Consider the following 19,214-nt stretch of genomic DNA (forward strand, 5'->3'; position numbering starts at 1 on the left):
GAATTACTAGTTATGTATAGATATATCACTTATAAATCGCTTTTAAAACAAGGTTTTACAAACTCTGTTTTATGGAAAGCTAATGATGATGGTAAGAGAGTTCTTGGGGAACATTTCAATTTTAAAGACATTTTCCTTCTAAAATATTACATATAAAATTATGTGTGCTCAACCATTTTATTATGTATTTATATATTTGCACACACACCCCCTTAGGAAAATAGCATTAATTTTCTGTTTTCTCTGTTTTGTGTCACTATTTTCCCTGATGTACTTTTATCCTGAGGGAATTCTAGTCTCACATTTACTTATTTATCAATACAATGCAATTCCCAAAATGTTCCATTGTCAAATAAGTTCAGGAAAATACACTCTAGATATTTCAATTCTATCCTAAGGCTATGTCATTGTTTGCTGCAATGTGTAGTGCAAGTTTACTGCCTCTTGTGGCAAGTAGCATCTAAACTTTTCCCCCTCAAGTTCCAAAGGACCTCTTCTCTTACTAACATTCCAAGATTAAAGACTAGGCTCTAGTCTTGTTAGTCCATTCATGACTTGATACTACCAAATGTGCAGCAGCAACAAAAAAAAATGCATTAGGTGATCAGAAGAGGAAAGCAAACAGTGTGTCTAGGAAATTCACAAAGGAGATAAGATGGTGTGAACTATCTAGAGGCATTCTAAAGTAAAGAGTAGTAATTAAGTTAACAGGAACAATCAAAAAGGTGACAACTTTAGATGACTTGAGGGGAGCTGTTACAAACATGAAAACTGAATAAGGCAGAAGAGTTTGAACTTTATTCAAAAGGCAAAAAATCTAGGAACTTTGAGCAGATGAATGATACCACCAGATCTATGCCAAAAATAATTCTGATCATAATATTAGAATTAGAATATAATAGATAATAATATAGAATTAGAATAATATTAGACAGGTGGAAATGAGTATCTACACTAGGGTAGTTAGTTACATATACCCAAAAGGAACTCTATTCTTATTAATTTGGATTTCTAATAATGGAGCAGAACGCAACTGATCAATGTTGATGATCAACTGATCAATCAACCATTCTATATACCTCTTAGTTATACCATCCCTTAAATTCACCACAAAGCATTCACAAAAAGTGCTGAACATTTTTCTCTCTTTCACCATGAGCATGCCCAATACACAGTACTATCAATTGGTTAATACTCATTCTTTCCACAAGATCTATTCATATTATTTTTTGATCATACCTTTCTTTGAGAACATTTTTTTACGGCAGGTTTTCTTTGTAGCTCCTTATATCTCATGTTGTAACCGATTGCCACCCACCATGCAACTGTCCATTGCTCTATGAATAATCCTGATATATTAATCAGAGTCTGTAATGTTCCATGACTCAAAGACATGCAGCAATTCTAGGAAAATATTGGAATTAGGATAGCAGTTCTTTCTTTCACAAAGGTGTTATTCCTTTGCCCTCTTTCTGTTTCGTTATACAATGGACTAAGTAGAAGTTCAGCTAGAAACATCCTTGCCATTTACAATATTGGAAAATTATTTTGACTTCCAAACAACTAATTCACAGACATTTGGAACAGAGGAAGAAGAGGAATATGCATTTTTATAGCACCCACTACATGCTAGGCTCTTTGCCAAGTACTTTACAAATATTTTATTCAATCCTCTCAATAATCCTATAAGGCTAAGTGCTATTATTATTTCCATTTTACAATCGAGGAAACTGAAGCGAACAAAGATTAATTAACTTGACCAAGTTCATACAACTAGTAAGTATCTAAAGACATATCTGAACTCAGGTCTTTCTATCTCTAGAACCACCTAACTGCCTTTAAAAAGAATCTGTTTGTAAGTCGAGTACTGGTTATATTGTTCTATGGAATGAAATTTCTTCAAATATATAAAACAAATGGTTTGTACCTGAGATTTGCTTCTGATTCCTTACAAGCAGATTTTTTTTTCCTATCCTAGGAAGATGACTTCAGATAATAAATTGTCATCTACAAGCAAAACTGGAAGCAAAACATTTATTGTAAGGGATGGAGGGAGAGAAAAGATTAACAGGCTGAGAACATGTCCAATTTGGGACAAGCTCTGAACATCCTGGTTAAGTGAGCTTTTCATTTCTCAGGAAAATATCTTCACCAAAACATGCTTCTTTGTTCAAGGCACTTAATACAGGCCCCTTCATCATGATAACAGGATGTCAGGTTTATATTGCTTTTGCTTTAATGATCCTAAACTGCCTGGAAATGGGAATGCAAGCTATGACAAGTTACTGAAATTAAAAAGAAAACTCAAACTCCAAACTCCTTTCTCAATTTTTTATTATTCTGGGCATTGTGAATTTTAAAGAACAAATTATCATAAATACAGGAAATGTATAGAAACCATAACAGCACTGGGCATCCCAATTATGTTACAATGTAAAAAAAGGTTCTCAAAGAGTATTAGTAGGAAGATTCACCCTTCTAACACACTATAAATTCCAAAGGCACCATGCCAAACTAGGTAGATACCCGTTTATTAATATTTGGAATCCTACAAATGAGTTTCCTAAATGTTAAGTATTACTCTTTTGCTATTTTATTGTACTTTATTGCAGAAGACATAAGCCCTAGCTTTCTTAGTGTCCTCTGTAAAATCATGCATGCTATGCCTCGGAGAGACTTACATAACCTGCATATCTCTGGGTGAAAAAAGGAAGAAGGAAGAAACAAATTAAAGCAGGATCTGCTGAACTTGGATATAGGTCTCTCTGCAGGAGCTTCCAAATGTGTCTTTGTTTATGTTCTGGACTCTGGGTCATTACACAGCCCTCATCTAAGGAGGATGGGATTTGTAGTCTCAATAAAAGGTCACAAAACATGTAATTAAAATGAGAAATAAGGGACAAATGAAAAGAGAGATCTGGAGGAATATGCAATTGGGGTGTTTAAGACAGAGATTTTTAAGAAATTTCCAAAATTAATTGATTTTTTTTTTTTTAGTATCTGATGTTAGTAATATAAATGTGTATAGGTGTATATGTATGTATCTATGTATATATGTGGCAGCTAGGAGGCAAAGAGTAAAATGTTGGGTCTGGAATCAAGAAGCAAGAAGACATCTTTGAAACTTGAGATACTTACTTAGTTGTGTGATCCTGGGCAAGTCATTTAACCCTGTTTGCCTCAATTCCCTCATTTGTGAAATAAGCTGGAAAAAAAATGACACTCCCATATCTTTGCCAAGAAAACCCCAAAGGGAGTCACAAAGACAAAACTGGAAAATGACTGAATATGTGTGTGTGTGTGTATGTATTATATAATGATTATTTATTTAGTATTTATTGCATATATTTTATATTATATATTAGGAATTATAGATTTATTTCCCCCTATATTTTCTTTTGTGTTTATTCTCAATTTGAGAATAAACACACAAAGGAAAGTATGGGGACAAATACAGGTATAATTCAGGACCAAGATATTTTTCATGTTAACCATTTCAAAACAATTAAAGAAAAAGTGTCTTAAAGTCCAAATGATTGAAACAAATATTTGTCTCAATTCTCTACTTTCTGTATCTATAAGCAATTCACAGAAACATAAAAAACATGTCAGACTAGGCCCAGTCAGACTAGTATCCTCTGCTTTTATACTGTTATCAAGGCACATCTTCTGGGATTGCTTGTCTATTTTCATGACATAAATATCTAAGAGAGGCTATGTATTGTAGCCCACATGACCTACTGGACTTGTAGTCAAGAAAATCTGACTCCGGTTCTCACCTCCAAATATTTAATAGCTCTGTGACTCTAGATAATTCATTTAATCTGGGTTTTAGTTTTTTTTTTTTTTTTTTTTTTCCTTTGTAAATTGGGGATGGAGGCTGAACTGGATCTATGCTATCCCTTCTAAATTTAAATCTTAAACCCTTAGATATGAGGCATACTCTTAAAACTTCCTCTTTTTTGCCGGAATAGACTATTATGTATCATTGATAATTTGCCTGAAACTTTTCTTGGTTATTTATGTTTTCATCCCTTTTGGGAAACTAGGTCCCTAAAGTTTGTTATAACTCTGTATATTTTGCTCTATAAAATAATATTTTAAAAAATTTATCACGAAACCACCTTCAAGGAGTTTATCTAAGTTATTGGTTACAGAGTAAGTATGCATTTATACTTACTCTGTAACCAAGAACTTAGATACATCCATGTTAACCTTAACAATGCATTCTGTGATTTTATAAGTCTGGTTATTATGTACTTGCCATTATCTCATTATCACAACATACCAGCCTTCTTCTTGCCAGACCAAAATCCTAATTTTTAAGTCTATCCTCAAACTAAGTTGCTTTTATAATTTTATTTGTTCATTCAGAAAGTGCATGTGTATTTCTGCCTTTTTCTTTCTTTTAGTCCCCATCTATCTATAACCAAATAGTCCATCCTTCTACTTCTGTCCCACAGCATAACTTTTTTTAATTATTGTGAAATAATACTTTTTAAACTTTTTGAAAAATATGAATAAACTAACTCAATATATTCCTTGCCCATATGCATTTCACTTCTCAAAGAACTAATAAATTAGTTAATAATAAATAAATAAATTATAAATAATAAATAAATAAATAAATTTGTTAGGCATGATTTTCTTTACAGAAACCATATTGCCTTTTTCCTCCATAGGTCATGCTTGCTTTAAGGTTCAATGATTTTGTTCTTTATTCATTTCCTCCAGCTTCAGGGGAATGAAGTGAGATTCACCAATCTCTCATCCAAAGAATTATAGCTAGTGTTCTATTTATAAATAGGAGTGCCATTAGCAATCCACCATCTCTTCATTTAATATAGTGATCATTAGAAATTACTTAGAGCATTTTGGGAGTAATGATAACACACTTTTTCTGAGTCTTTTCATAATTCTTTGCTCATAATTGGTATCCAGCCTAAGTGATTTCTCAAAAGTTTAAAATCCAGATATTCTATGCATTCTATGAAGTGATACATACGACCCACCTGTTTTGAGTGAAAATAGAGTGGTTTTCTCCCTTGCACATACATTAGTGAAGATTCATAGAATCTTTTGGTCCATATTTCAAAAATTAAGTGATGCCATTGATTATTTTCTAATATTTTTGCTTTTGATAACCTGGTACTATTACTTTTTCAGTACCTTGTGAGCAGCTCTCACATTACTTTTTTAGTCCTCTTCATTCCTAATTTGCATCTGAGTTATCACCCTTGGAAGAATAATGTCACCCTTGTGACATTAGTTGTATATTCATCTAATCTGACTATAGAGTTGTTATTTGTATTTCTTTTATATTTAGCCACCCCTTTTCCTATCTTTTCTATACCATGCTGCTCTGCTTGGATTATACTATTCACTTTCTCTATATAGTTCTAATTCCAGCATGCAGCACTTTTGCTGAGGTAATCCAATCCTATTTAGTAGCTAACCACTCTAGTATGTTGTCTAAAGATATTAATCTAAATTAATTTGCCACATTGATTTAATGAAGATGATTTAAGTTCTCACAGATAATGGTTGTTTCTTTTTGTCTTTGGATTGCCAAAGCTAAGCAAAGTGCCTTGCATATAATAGGCACCTGATAAAATTGAGTTGAGACTCTAGTTCTCTGGAATATTGAGTCTAAGTCAAAAAAAAAAAAAAAAGAATATATGCATTTATATACTTCTTAAATATAACCTACCCAACCTAAGACAACTTAAATTTTGTCAAATGTAAAATATGGATATATGTTTCCTGTAGAGGTAAAAAGTATTGAATATAAAAGTCATACAGCTTCAAGTAAGGCATTCTAAGCTGAATAATGCAGTTGAAAGCAGCAACAAAAACTGTTGAGTATTAAGAAAACTTATTTAAGTTATCTTAATGATGTTGACCATAATCTAATAAGATAGCAATTGGCCATTTTTCACAGATGTGAAACTATTTCTTCAGAATTTAAATTTAGGGAAACAAATGCAAAGATCTTCATTAGTAGTACAGAGAGGATTTTACAAATATTATCTATGTAAGAGTTATTTCTGAAAATAAGTTGCCTGGCACAGAAAGAATTTTACAGAATATAAATCAGCTTGGGAAATTATTAATGCTGTTGAAAAAAACCAATAGAGAAATAGCACTACATGCAAGTGAGATAATTGAAATGCTCCTTTGGTGGGAATGGTTTATGAAAAGAATATTACATGCATCTACTGGCAGATTTTTTAATACCAATAATTACTAATATTGAGAAATGTCAACAGCATGGAATGAACATGAAATATGTGAATGTGTAAGAATTTTGCTAATGAGATTTTACAAGGTGAACAATTGTTTTGTGTTCTTTCTAGATGCCATTACAGTTCTATTTGTGTTTACTGTAAAATCAGCACAAATAGTGAAACAGAGTGAAGAAATTCACAGTAAATCCAAACATTAATAAAATTGACCACGGAAATGGAAATAAATTCTTAGCCAGGGCAAATGCGTATTGACAATAGCAAGCTAATTTTTTAAAGAGGAAAACAGAATATAAATATACATATGTATATATAATATCATTGATTTTCATTGCTGACATGAGAAAAGGAGAATCAATTAATGGAGGAAAGATGTAATGGGCTGAAGTTTGAGTTGATACACTGAGGTCCCAAGTATGTGAGGCTAAATAGTAATTAGGCTATACTCTATTAATATACATGATTGGATAAAGAATGGTCCCTGCCCACTCTCTGTGCAAGTCCTGATGTGTTGTATAGGAAATGACGATTTTGGTGGGTGGAGGCAGAGAGAGACAGGAAGAGAAGCTGGGAGAGATTGGGCCTGGGTTCCATACTCCTAGCTACTGGTCGTGTGGCTGCTGGTCGAGCTAGCTTCTTGACTCAGCTACACAGATTGCTATTGTATATTAATAGAGTATAGCCCAATTACTATTTAGCCTCAAGTACTTGGGACCTCAGTGCATCAACTCAAACCCCAGCCCATTACAGGAAAATATAAAAGCAATAAACACATAGTCCCAAAGCACATACACTACATGCTTTATATACCCTTCAGTGACATAACTGTTTTGAAAACTTTTTGTTTCTTCCATGTCATCAAAGAAGAATTTTCTGGTTCTGTGAAAGTACTTTAATAATTGGCCAATAGAATCCAAACATGCCTGGAGACACAATGAGATAATGCCAATAGAAAGCTGGGCTTTGAAGAACAACTGATCTCTACTATGTTACTCACAATGCTGGGCTCAGAAGAGGCTGCTCTGCTTGTCATTTTCTAGCTGTTTTCCATCTCAGTCCTGTGTTGTGGGAATAAGGTGCATCACATTAAGAGTATGTCAGCTGACATTTGTGTCATGAAAACTGATAAAAGAAGTTAGATTGGCAATGTAGGGATAAGAATGTTATTTCAAGGGATATGTTGTATGAACTGTTCTCTTGCATTTCCTCTTCTTTTTCCCACATGTCTTATAAATCAATTGTATGATTTTAAAAATGAGAATATTAATATCCTTATCTTATATAGAATCTTTCCACTGAAGAGATCAATGCCTTCTATAATCCAAAGGCTATGTCTACTTTTCCAAATAGATCAACCATAATTGATCACTCCAAGCTAAAAATGTCAAGTGAGTAAAATAAAAATGTAATTGTATCATACCTCTTTTTAAACTGCTTAAGAAACATGCAATTGAGTTGATGATCATTGCAATTAACTCAGTAGTATATGTAGACATAATTTGATTATTTTCTAATAACCTGAATTACTGAAATAGTTTTAGAAAGTCTAAAATATTTTCATATTATCTTCAGAGTTGAAGAAATGTTGGAAAAAACATTATAAGATTAATGTTATTTGTATTATAACTGTCTTATTGTTATGCTTCATTGTAGCATGAAAATAACCTGTATTCTTTAAGATTATTTCTGTGTAGAACAAGGGCACAGTTGTAGGTTATATAAGACCGGATTTTATTAAAGTTAATAGAGACTCATCACCAGTATTTGGAGAAAACAGTAATGAATTTGGGAGCTATGAAATATACCATAATCCTTAGTTGTATCCATCTCCTTTCTAAATCCCTGAAGTTAATAGCATAGTTGTAGAAAATGGGACTGAGAATACCAAAAATTCTATAATTATCAAGCTATATATGAATTAATTTAATTATTAGCATGCACTACAGTAGTATTGGTTTAATTAATATTCCCAGAACTAGAAGTGAAGGGAGATGGTAGAGGGAGGATACACTAGTATATAGCTTTAGTATATAATATATATATGTACAATACACATATATGTATATATACATATATTATGTAGCATATACTAATAGCATAGGAAAAGATGTCTGTGTCTAAAGAATGTACAATTTTATACACATATATGTAAATATATATATTGTTTCTCTTACGAAATGTAAGCTCTTTGAAGGCAGGGCCATTTCATTTTGTCTGTTTTCTCCAGTACTTAATATAGTGCCTGACATTTTAAAAAGTTATAATAAATGTATTTTGATTTTTTGACTGATGATTATTGTATCAAAGTGTGTCCCTTGTCTTTTAAAAGCATACATACAAGATGTCACTATCTAATTACAAAGGCAATTTTGTTCATTGATCATTTGAGTGGCAATAGAAAAAGAGACACAAAAGAAGCATATAAAACTCTTCTTTACCAAAGGTTTCCCACTTTAATGGAGGATGCCCTGAAAAAAGCCAAAAGTGGAATTTTTATGTAGGTATAAGTGATTCATTCTCTCTCTCTCTCTCTCTCTCTCTCTCTCTCTCTCTCTCTCTCTCTCTCTCTTTTTCCCCCGAGGCAATTGGGGTTAAGTGACTTGCCCAGGGTCACACAGTTAGGAAGTGTTAAGTGTCTGAGGACAGCTTTGAACTCTGTTTCTCCTGCCTTCAGGGCTACTACTTTATCCACTGCACCACGGAGCTGCCCCAGTGATTTTTTTCCCTAAATTATTTGTTCACCCATGTCAATACCTTACTTAATAAACACCAGTGGTTCCCTATCGCCTCTAAGAATAAAAACAAAATCATATTTGACATTCAGCATAACCTAGACCTCACCTTCTTTTCAAGTCTTTTTATACCCTATTCCCCATCAGATAATCTTCAAATCATTGACACTGACATCCTTGCTTTTACATAAATAAGATATTTTAAAGTTTCAGGCATTTTTCTGGCTGTCCCTTATACCTAGAATATTATTCTCTTTCCTTATCCCTTCCTATTAGGGATCCTATCCCACTTTCTCAAGCAAACTAATCCTACTTCCAGAGAGAGAGCCATATATATAGCTTGCTTTTTATATATTTGCTTATTAGTTATTTGCCTCATTAGCCTGTGAGCTCCTTAAGGGCAAGGATTATCTTTTATCTCCTTTTGTATTACCAACAATTAGCATTTGTATTCAAAGTTGTTGTTTGTCTTTTATTGTCCAAGAGAACTAGGATACCAAAGAAGTGAAGTCATGACATGCAAGTGAATTGGATTTAAGTGAAGGTAGAGTTGTACAAAGTCATCTGCTTCATTTTCCTCCTCCAGAGCCTTCTGGGTCCAGTGACCAGATATAGATCAGGTTTCTTCCTCCCTCCCTACTCTCACTTCCTCCTCTTCTCAGCCCTTCTCCTCCTCTCCCTCACCTTTGTACTTACCTTCCTTCTTCCCTCCCTTCCTTTCTTCCTTCCTTCCTTTCTTCCTTCCTTCCTTTCTTCCTTCCTTCCTTCTTTTCTTCCTTCCCTCCTCCCTCCCTCCCTCTCTCTCTCTTCTTTCCTCCCTTCCTTTCTCCCTTCCTTCCTTCTTCCTTCTTTCTCTCCCTTCCTTCCTTCTTTCCTTCCTCCTTTCCTTCCCTCCCTCCCTTTGCCCACATAGGGTATCATACACTTTACTGCAGATACTCTTAAAATTTTATTTTATTTTATTCATTATTTATTTATTTTGGTCACTGAGCCCACCCAGCTAGACTTAATTCTTAAGGATCATGGTTAAACCAAAATTACTCTGACTCTCATTAATAGGCCAACAATAGATCTCAGGTCAAGCCCAGCTGATCATTGTTTGGATTCTAATTGACTCAGAGTGAAAGAAATCTTGTCTATTTGGCCAGAAACCCTGAAGGTCTTTCTCTCCCAGAGGTGTTTAATACATTTTATTTTATTTTTTAATTAATTTATATTAATTAATAATATCTTATTATATATTTAAATTAAATTTAAAGTTTAAATTTAAAAAATAAATTAATTTTTTAAATTTTAAAAAATTTTTATAAATACAGTTATGCACTTTTTGCAGGGTAACTTTGTACAGAACCTATGAAACTCCAGAACACTAGAGGACCTTCTAAATGAGATCCCTCAAAAATCATGCAAAGATAAAGAACTGGACATCTACATTTAGAAAATCTAATGGATATGACTATATATTGCCCATATTTTAACACAAATTTGGATGGATACACCAATAAGAATGACAATCCTTCAGTGGGTAGTTAGAAAGATAAACAACTATAGATAGATATATAGATATAGATTATATATACATATATGGGTACATCTGTATGTTATACATGTGTATATGTATAAATCTATATGATGCATATAGGTACATACATATGCTATATAACATGCACATCAGTAGATGTTTAACATATATTTACACATGAACGTATACCAAAAGAATCACTGTGATCCCAAAGCAATGGGGAGTGTATAATATATGTAAATAATTTGGTTAATGATTAGAGAAGTGGCACAGGAAACAAGAAACACAAGTACAACTAGTAAAGAATATGGGTTCCATTTAATTTGGTATTAAGCTTGAAGGAAAACAGACAAAAGGTCAAGTGTTGTATTGACATCAACAAAATGTTCAAATAATTAAATATACAATGTAGTTCTTTTTATGGGACAAAAACCACTAGAAAATAAGAAGTTTAGTAATTGAGGAATAGTTGAATAAACAGTGGTATAAGAATGTGATATAACTTATTGTGTATCTAATTTATATTTTAATATATTTAACATCTACTGGTCATCCTGCCATCTAGGGGAGGGGGTGGGGAGGGTAAGAGGTGAAAAATTGGAACAAGAGGTTTGGCAATTGTTAATGCTGTAAAGTTACCCATGTATATATCCTGTAAATAAAAGGCTATTAAATAAAAAAAAAAAAAAGAATGTGATATAGTATTATGGTACTATAAGAAATGAGAAAACATGATTTCAAAGAAACTTGGAAAGACATGAACTGAGGCTAAGAAAAGTGAGTAGAACTAGAAGAAAAATTTATACGATAACATCCATATTATTAAAATGATAATTTTAAGGACAATTTTATGTTACTGAAAATAAAATCAAGGAATTGGGAGGACAATTTATACAGTAACAACCCTGTAAAATCAAACTTTGAAAGTTATAAGAGCTCTAATCAATACAGTAACCATTCCTAATTCCAGAGGATGAGTGAAGAAACATGTACTTTACTACAGATAGGTGATAAGTGTGGAGTATGAAATGAGACATTTAAATTTTTGAATATATCCATTGATGCAATTTATTTTGCTTTATTGTGCATACTTTTATAAGAAATGTGTTGCTGTTGCTGTTTGCTTTTCTTCTTGTTTAGTGGGGTAGGGATAAAAAAGAAGGAAAAAATGATTGTTACTAATTATTATTTTTTTAAGTACACAGGTGGAGGTGCTATAGATGGGAAATTTTACAAGTACTTTCAAATGAGGTCATGTAATATTCATTTTACTTAATTGTTTTACTTTGTTACAGAGACCTCTCATGAAATGGAATTTGTAAATATTTAGTGTATAAAAAGACAACATATCAATAAAACTTCCAAACAAATAACTAAAGGAAGTCTTCTAACACACATTCTATTAGATATTATGAAACATTTAGGAGAGATTAGATACACACACACACACATACACACACTTTCATACACACATAAATATATGGATAGAAAGAAATCATCTATATCTAAAACTAAAAAATCATGTGGCCCAAATCTTTCATTTAACAGATAAACAAAGTGAGGCCCAGAAAGGTTAACTAACTTTCTCAATCACATATCTACTTAGCAGAGGAGCCAGGACTGGAATCTAGCCAATCTGCCAGACCCCTGTTCTTTGCACTCTACCACAGTGCTTCTCAAATTCTCAGAAGGGAAAAAAAATCTCGTTTTGTTTCTGTTTCTAAACAAATCTCATTAGAGAATTCTCCAAATTAGTTTTAGCCTTAATCTTTGAGTATATTTTAAAAAGAAAAAATAAATAACAGCTCTAACTCCTTTAAGTCTACTGAGTAGAATTTTATAAGTACTTTCTTATGATCAGATTTATATTTTAGCTGAATAAACACTGGGACAGCAAGGTGGCTCACTGGATAAAATGCTGGCCCTTAAATCAGACAGAAGACTTGTTTTCTTGAGTTCCATCCAGCTTCATATACTCACTAGCTAAGTAACCTTGGGCTACTCATTTAATGCTATTTGCCTCAGTTTCCTCATCTGTGAAAAAAATGAGCTGGAGAAGGAAATAGCAAGCTATCACAGTATCTTAGTGACTCAGACATAACTGAAAAGACTAAAGAAAAATAAAATAATCAAAAACCCAGATTTTAAAACTACTCTCTGGTTATTAATAAATCAGACCTACTACAAAACACTGCACAGTTAGCCCAGATTCACTTTCCATTGTAGTTTACAGTCATAGCTACATAAAGAAACTCTCCTCAGAGTCCCTCTTACATATTAGGCTCTCTACCTCAGAAGGAAGTATTTCATCTGTAGCAAAAACTATACAATTGAATGATAATAATAGTGGATCTAAGTCATAAATATATTCAATTGAGGAACAACAGAGAAACACAGAGGATAAGAACAGGGAGGGAAAGACATTAATGAGAAAGATAATATGAGAATGACTTTTTTCAGATCTTATTATTTAGGAAAAATAGCCAGAAGGAAAAAAGAGATTGGGTCAGAGGGAAGGCAAGAGGAAATAGGAAGATACAATTCTGAGCAGTTAGAAGAAGTCATCCAAAAATAATTAAATTTTATTGCTAAATTTCTTGTTTAATTGGAAGAGGTTTGTCATAAGATTATAATTTACAATCTAAAGTGATTTTTTTTTCTAAGATTGGGAATCAAGATCTTTATTTTTCAATGAAGAGACACCCCCTACTCAGTAAAACTATACAACCTCCAAAGTAGTTCTAACTAGAACTACTTATTTTCTCTTCCAGGGACTTTGGCTCAGTAGTGCCTATAATTATGGAAATAAACATCTCTCATACTCTGAGAGAATTCTCCTGCTTAGTTACTGCCCAAAATTCCATTTGGCTACTTACTACTGATTCACTTCACCAACCAGTAAATGGACAAATAGCCAAGAGTTCTTTTTCCTAGAGGAAAGGGAACAGAACTACTCTTCTTTGACCTTCAAGGAAGACCATGTTTCAGAAAAATAAATAATACTCTATGATTCAGGTGGGCAGATACCTAAATGATACATTTCCTAAAGGTAAGGACTGTTTGATTGTTGTCTTTCTATCTTTAGAGTCTAGCAAAGAACCTGCCATCCCTATTATTTAGACACTTAATGCTTGTTGAATTGAATTGAATTGTGCTTTGAGTCTTTCATATACACACAAATTATGGACGTTTTAAAAGTCTGTATTTGAATGGATGTCAATACTAGGTGATTCAGTGGATAGAGCACCATATGATTGGAACACTTACGAGCTGTGTGATCCTAGGCAAATCACTCAATATGGTTTGCCTCAGTTTCCCCATCTGTAAGATGAGCTGAAAAAGGAAATGGGAAAATCCAGTATCTTTGCCAAGAAAACCCCAAATGAAGTCACAAAGAATTAAACATGACTGAAACAAATGAATAAAAATACTCCCATCAACTCTATATCTAAAAATATTTTGTTCTATTAATATATCAAGTAAGTGGTCATCCAGTTTTTATTTTCTTAAAAAGAAGGGATACTTTTAAATGCTTTTTCCCCAGAAATACAAACATGTTTATATTTTAGAAATCATGTTTAGGAAATATATTCAGATAAAGAAATAGGGTTAAATCGTAATGAATAATAATAATAATAATAATACTTATGATTTATAAAGCTCTACATAAATTATTTCATTTGATTCTCACAACAATGCTATAAGATAAATACTACTATGCATATTTTATATATAAGGAAATGAGAAGGAAGTACCTTAAGTGACTTTCTCAAAATCTATGTCTATGGAGACAACTGAATGCAAGTCTTCCTGATTCTATTGCCAGTTCTCTGTAAGAAATTAAAAGTCACATTAGTTAACAGCTCTCCTTCATAGACATATTTATTTTGTCATTTCAATATATCCATATGAATATTTCAACCACAGTTAGGATCACAACCTATGCACATCTCTTAATGTTGTATAGTTCTTATCCATGTCTTTCCATAAATTCTCTGTGGAAAATTTATCTAAGACCGGAGGTACACATCATTCCCACTCTATCCACATATTAATTAGGGAAACTGAAAGAGCAGTTTATAAGGAAAGGTTAAAGGAGCTAAATATATCCTGGCTGCATGACAACTGAGGACATGATAGCTGCCTACAACTGCTGGATCAGTGTAAACAAGCAGGAGAAAAAGGGATTGCTTGGCTTGGTAGTTTGGGGGTGGGGATAATTAGCCTTAATGGGATCAGTTGAGGAAAGGAACCTTAAGCCTATCAGGAAAAACTTCCTTACAATGAAACTATTAGAAGATGGAATCATCTCCCAAGAGAAGTATTAGAAACCCCATCACTCAGAAGTAGAGAATCCAGCTAGATCTCACAGGCATCCCACAGTGGCAGAAGATATGCCTTTTTCTTTGCAATTTCTTCAGTTTGATGAAAATATATCCAAATTTGTGCTGTAAAGAAGAAAAGTTATAGGTTTGAAAGTTTAAAAAAGAAAAAAGAAGTATATATACTTTCAAGTTACACATGAAAACTCCTGACAGGCTGTGATAGTTATTACCAGAGATAAGAGACTCCTCCTTCCTCCTCATTACACTAATTGCACCCTGAAGGATAAACTGGGAAAAGTTTAGGCTTAAATTTCTCCTCCGTTAGCCCTGGTTGCCTCAGGGAGTAATGCAAAAGAGGAATATGGACTTAGAACCCCCAAAAGAACAACAGAAATGATCCAGAAAAGAAACAAAAAGAAATCCTGTAAATTCAGAGAGGTCTTAGTTTGAGTGGCCTTACTAACTTTTTAGAGGAAAGAAACAATCACTTTCACAAAACATGTGCCCCCAAGGAATGACGCACCAACTTCCTCCTAAACTTAGAGTGTGTTATCAGTGTTACCATATATATCAACAATTGACTGACTGTGGCACACCATGTTTATCTAATGGGCCATAACAGACAGAGCAAAAGAGCACAGTTGGAGACAGCAATCTTTAAGAGTATTTTCCCAACCAGGACAATCTTTTCCCCCTCTGTTCTTATTCCTCAAATGGAAGAAAAGGACATATTTAGCAAGACAGGCACAAGAGCACTGTTTAGATAAATATTATTATTTGAATCCACTATTTTGTATTAAAGAAAAAAAAACTCTCTAGAGAGCCAAGTTATATTTTACAAATACTTGGAAACTTCATATGAGAACTCAAGCAAGAAATTAGAAGAGAAACTCTTAAAGCAATCCCCAATTTATTTTCTCTGAGATGTACCCTACTTAGCCAATCAGCTCCCACAGGGATTCAGAATGGCAAAGTGATTAATCTGAGATAAACTCAGAACATTTAACCAAGTGTTTTGTTTGTTTATTTGTTTTAAACCTGTAAAAATCTCTGGTTAGCCGTCTCACTTTTAAGGGTCTCAACAAACCAGGTGAAGACTCTTTCTGTAGAGCTGGAGGAAGGGGCAAGTGACAAGAGCAGATTTGCTCCACTGATGAGGTTGTTTCCCTAGAAGAAATTTAATTCTTGCCCTAAAAACAGGAGAAGCCCAATTTTCAATCCTCTTTTCTCCCCATTTTCCTACCACTTTTCCTTGAATAAAACTTCCAAAATAGAATCTCCATAGAACTCATGTCCATCAATAGTTGTATTTGTTATTATCATTCTGCATAATAGGATATTTACTCTTCAGTTCTGTTCAACTGTAAGTGAACTCATTGCTTGCCAATTTCTTCATGGAGTTTTCTTAGCAAATTTTTTCCATTTTCTTTTCCAGTAGATTAAGGCAAATAGAGGTTGTTATATTTGTCCAGCGTGACATGGCAAGTATGTATTTGCTACAAGATATGAATTCAAATCTCCCTGACTCTGGGAAAGCTAAGTGGTGCAGTGGTTAGAATAGTAACCACTGCAGGAAGACTAATCTTCCTGAGTTCAAATCTGGCCTCAGACAATTAATAGCTCTGTAACTCTAGACAAGTCACTTAACCCCATTTGCCTCAGTTTCCTCATTTGTAAAAAGATCTGGAGAAGGGGTCACAAAAAATCAGATTCAGCTGAAAAACAACTTCTTGACTCCAGTCCTAGCATTCCCTCTACTGAGCCAGTAGCTGTCTCTGTAACTACATAAGTATACAGCAAGGCAAAACAAACAAATAAAAATCCCACCTTTAATGGAACCTTCTCTAGTTGCAGAATGTTACAACTAGCTTCTTTCAAAGTTCTCCTCAAAATGTATTTCTTTAATTTCCTTGAGTATTTTGGTGATTCTTACAACTGCTAGTACATCCAGACCCCTCCTCAAACATCTTCAAAAATTCTCTTGGAAAATTTTGTGTGTATTTATATATATAGATATATATACACATATACAGACATACATACTTATGTAATTGAGACATAGCTATATATGCCTGGTTTGCCCAACATAAAAGCAGATTGTCCAGATTATCTAACATGGAGTCCTATGTAGGTGGAATTAACATCCTTTCACTGCCATTTTTAAAGACGGCCTTCTTTAAAACTGGCAAGACTGAACTGGCCTCTTTTTTTCCCACCCCTCTTTCTATTGCATTATTTTTGGTTACTCTTATCTACTACATCCAGGCTAAAGATCTCAATTCACCCATAAAATAGACAACATGAACTAAACCACTGAGAAGTGAAGACTTTTCCTTTCCTTCCCTTACTCTGTTTTACTCCAGTGCAAAGAAATGGGCCTATGAATATTTGTTTCTTTTCTATATGATTTGTCCTTGGTTACAGGTACTAGAAGTCATCCTTGCAAGAATTAGGAACTCAAGCTATGGTGACCAAGGATTGCAAGCAGAGTGGTACAAAGAGTCAGCTTGCCATAGAAACCCTGAGAAGCTGTGTGATCCTGAGCAAATTATTTAATTCTGTTTGCCTCAGTTTCCTTATCTGTAAAATGAGCTGGAGAAGGAAATGACAAAACCACTCCAGTATTTTTGCCAAGAAAACCTTCAATGTGCTCATGAGCATGTCATGTCATGTCATCAAAATGACAAAAAAAATGTTTAAGAAACATATGTTGATTAAGCTGAATTCTTTCAGCATCATCCCCACCCCCACCATTCCTTCACTATTCCCTTTACTTATATCCTTATTCACATATCTTTTCAATATATTTCCTTATCTGAAGAGCAAAGTTATCTCTTTTGAACTATAAGGGGGACAACTAGCTGGCCAAGTGGATAGAGAACCAGCCCTGAAATCAGGAAGACCTGAGTTCAAATTTGGTCTCAGACACTTAACACTTCCTGTGTGACCTTGGACAAGTCACTTAACCTCAATTGCCTTAGTCAAGAAAAGAAAGAAAGAAAGAAAGAAAGAAAGAAAGAAAGAAAGAAAGAAAGAAAGAAAGAAAGAAAAGCTCTTTTGATATATCTTTGAGATATTATACTGTTTGTTAATTAGCAATAAGGATAATATAATGAGAAGCATTTTTTATTTAAATAGAAGAAAGTGGGAAAAGGCTGAGTGGAATAAAGGGTCTTCTCAAAGTTAAGATTGTGACTAGGCTATAGGTGTCATTTTGAAAGAAGTGGAGGAAAACTGAAAAGCCAAGAATAACTACAAGTAAGTTTCAATAGTTCAGATGAAAGATAACCAAAGTATATTTGAGGCTTTATCTCAAACCCTCAAGTGTGGAAGGTAGAGAATGATAGTGAATATGGTAAAGTAAATTTTTCTTAAAAGCTTATTATTTCCATTTCAGAATGAAAAAGGCAAGATCAATAATATTTAGATACTAAGATTTTGTTTTTATTTTTGTTAAAAGCATACTAAAGGAAGGAGTCCTACCAAATTCCTTCTATGACACAGACATGGTACTGATACCTAAACCAGGTAGGCTGAAAACAGAGAAAGAAAATTATAGACCAATCTCCCTAATGAATATTGATGCTAAAATCTTAAATAAGATATTAGCAAAAAGACTACAGAAAATCATCTCCAAGATAATACACTATGATGAAGTAGGATTTATACCAGGAATGCAGGGCTGGTTCAATATTAGGAAAACTATCAATATAATTGGCCATGTTAATAACCAAATTAACAAAAACCATATGATTCTCAATAGATGCAGAAAAAGCATTTGATAAAATCCAACATCCATTCCTATTAAAAACACTTGAGAGTATAGGAATAAATGGACTTTTCCTTAAAATAATCAGCAGCATCTATTTAAAACCATCAGTAAGCATCATATGTAATGGAGACAAACTGCAACCATTCCCAATAAGATCTGGAGTGAAACAAGGTTGCCCACTATCACCGTTACTATTTAATATTGTATTAGAAACGCTAGCTATAGCAATAAGAGCTGAGAAAGAGATTAAAGGAATAAGAATAGGCAATGAGGAAGCCAAATTATCACTCTTTGCCGATGACATGATGGTATACTTAGAGAACCCCAGAGATTCTGCTAAAAAGTTATTAGAAATAATCCACAACTTTAGCAAAGTTGCTGGTTATAAAATAAACCCACATAAGTCATCAGCATTCTTATATATCACTAACAAAATCCAACAGTCAGAGTTACAAAGAGAAATTCCATTTAAAGTAACTACTGATAATATAAAATATTTAGGAATCTATCTGCCAAGGGAAAATCAGAAACTTTATGAGCAAAATTACAGACCACTTTTCACACAAATTAAGTCTGATCTAACCAATTGGAAAAATATTAAATGCTCTTGGATAGGGC

General features: G+C 33.4%; 1 long non-coding RNA gene across 1 annotated transcript in view; it reads right to left on the bottom strand.

Annotated features, from left to right (window-relative positions):
- Positions 1 to 19,214, bottom strand: part of LOC116423131 — a 132,609-nt gene that overhangs the window by 109,750 nt on the left and 3,645 nt on the right. The window contains exons 2-4 of the long non-coding RNA XR_004233597.1: positions 14,782 to 14,947; positions 14,255 to 14,329; positions 7,243 to 7,303 (exon numbers count right to left, since the gene is read on the bottom strand). This is a non-coding gene — a long non-coding RNA (uncharacterized LOC116423131). The remainder of the gene's footprint in view (positions 1 to 7,242; positions 7,304 to 14,254; positions 14,330 to 14,781; positions 14,948 to 19,214) is intronic.

Source organism: Sarcophilus harrisii, chromosome 4, assembly GCF_902635505.1.
Source record: "Sarcophilus harrisii chromosome 4, mSarHar1.11, whole genome shotgun sequence".
Taxonomy (NCBI): domain Eukaryota; kingdom Metazoa; phylum Chordata; class Mammalia; order Dasyuromorphia; family Dasyuridae; genus Sarcophilus; species Sarcophilus harrisii.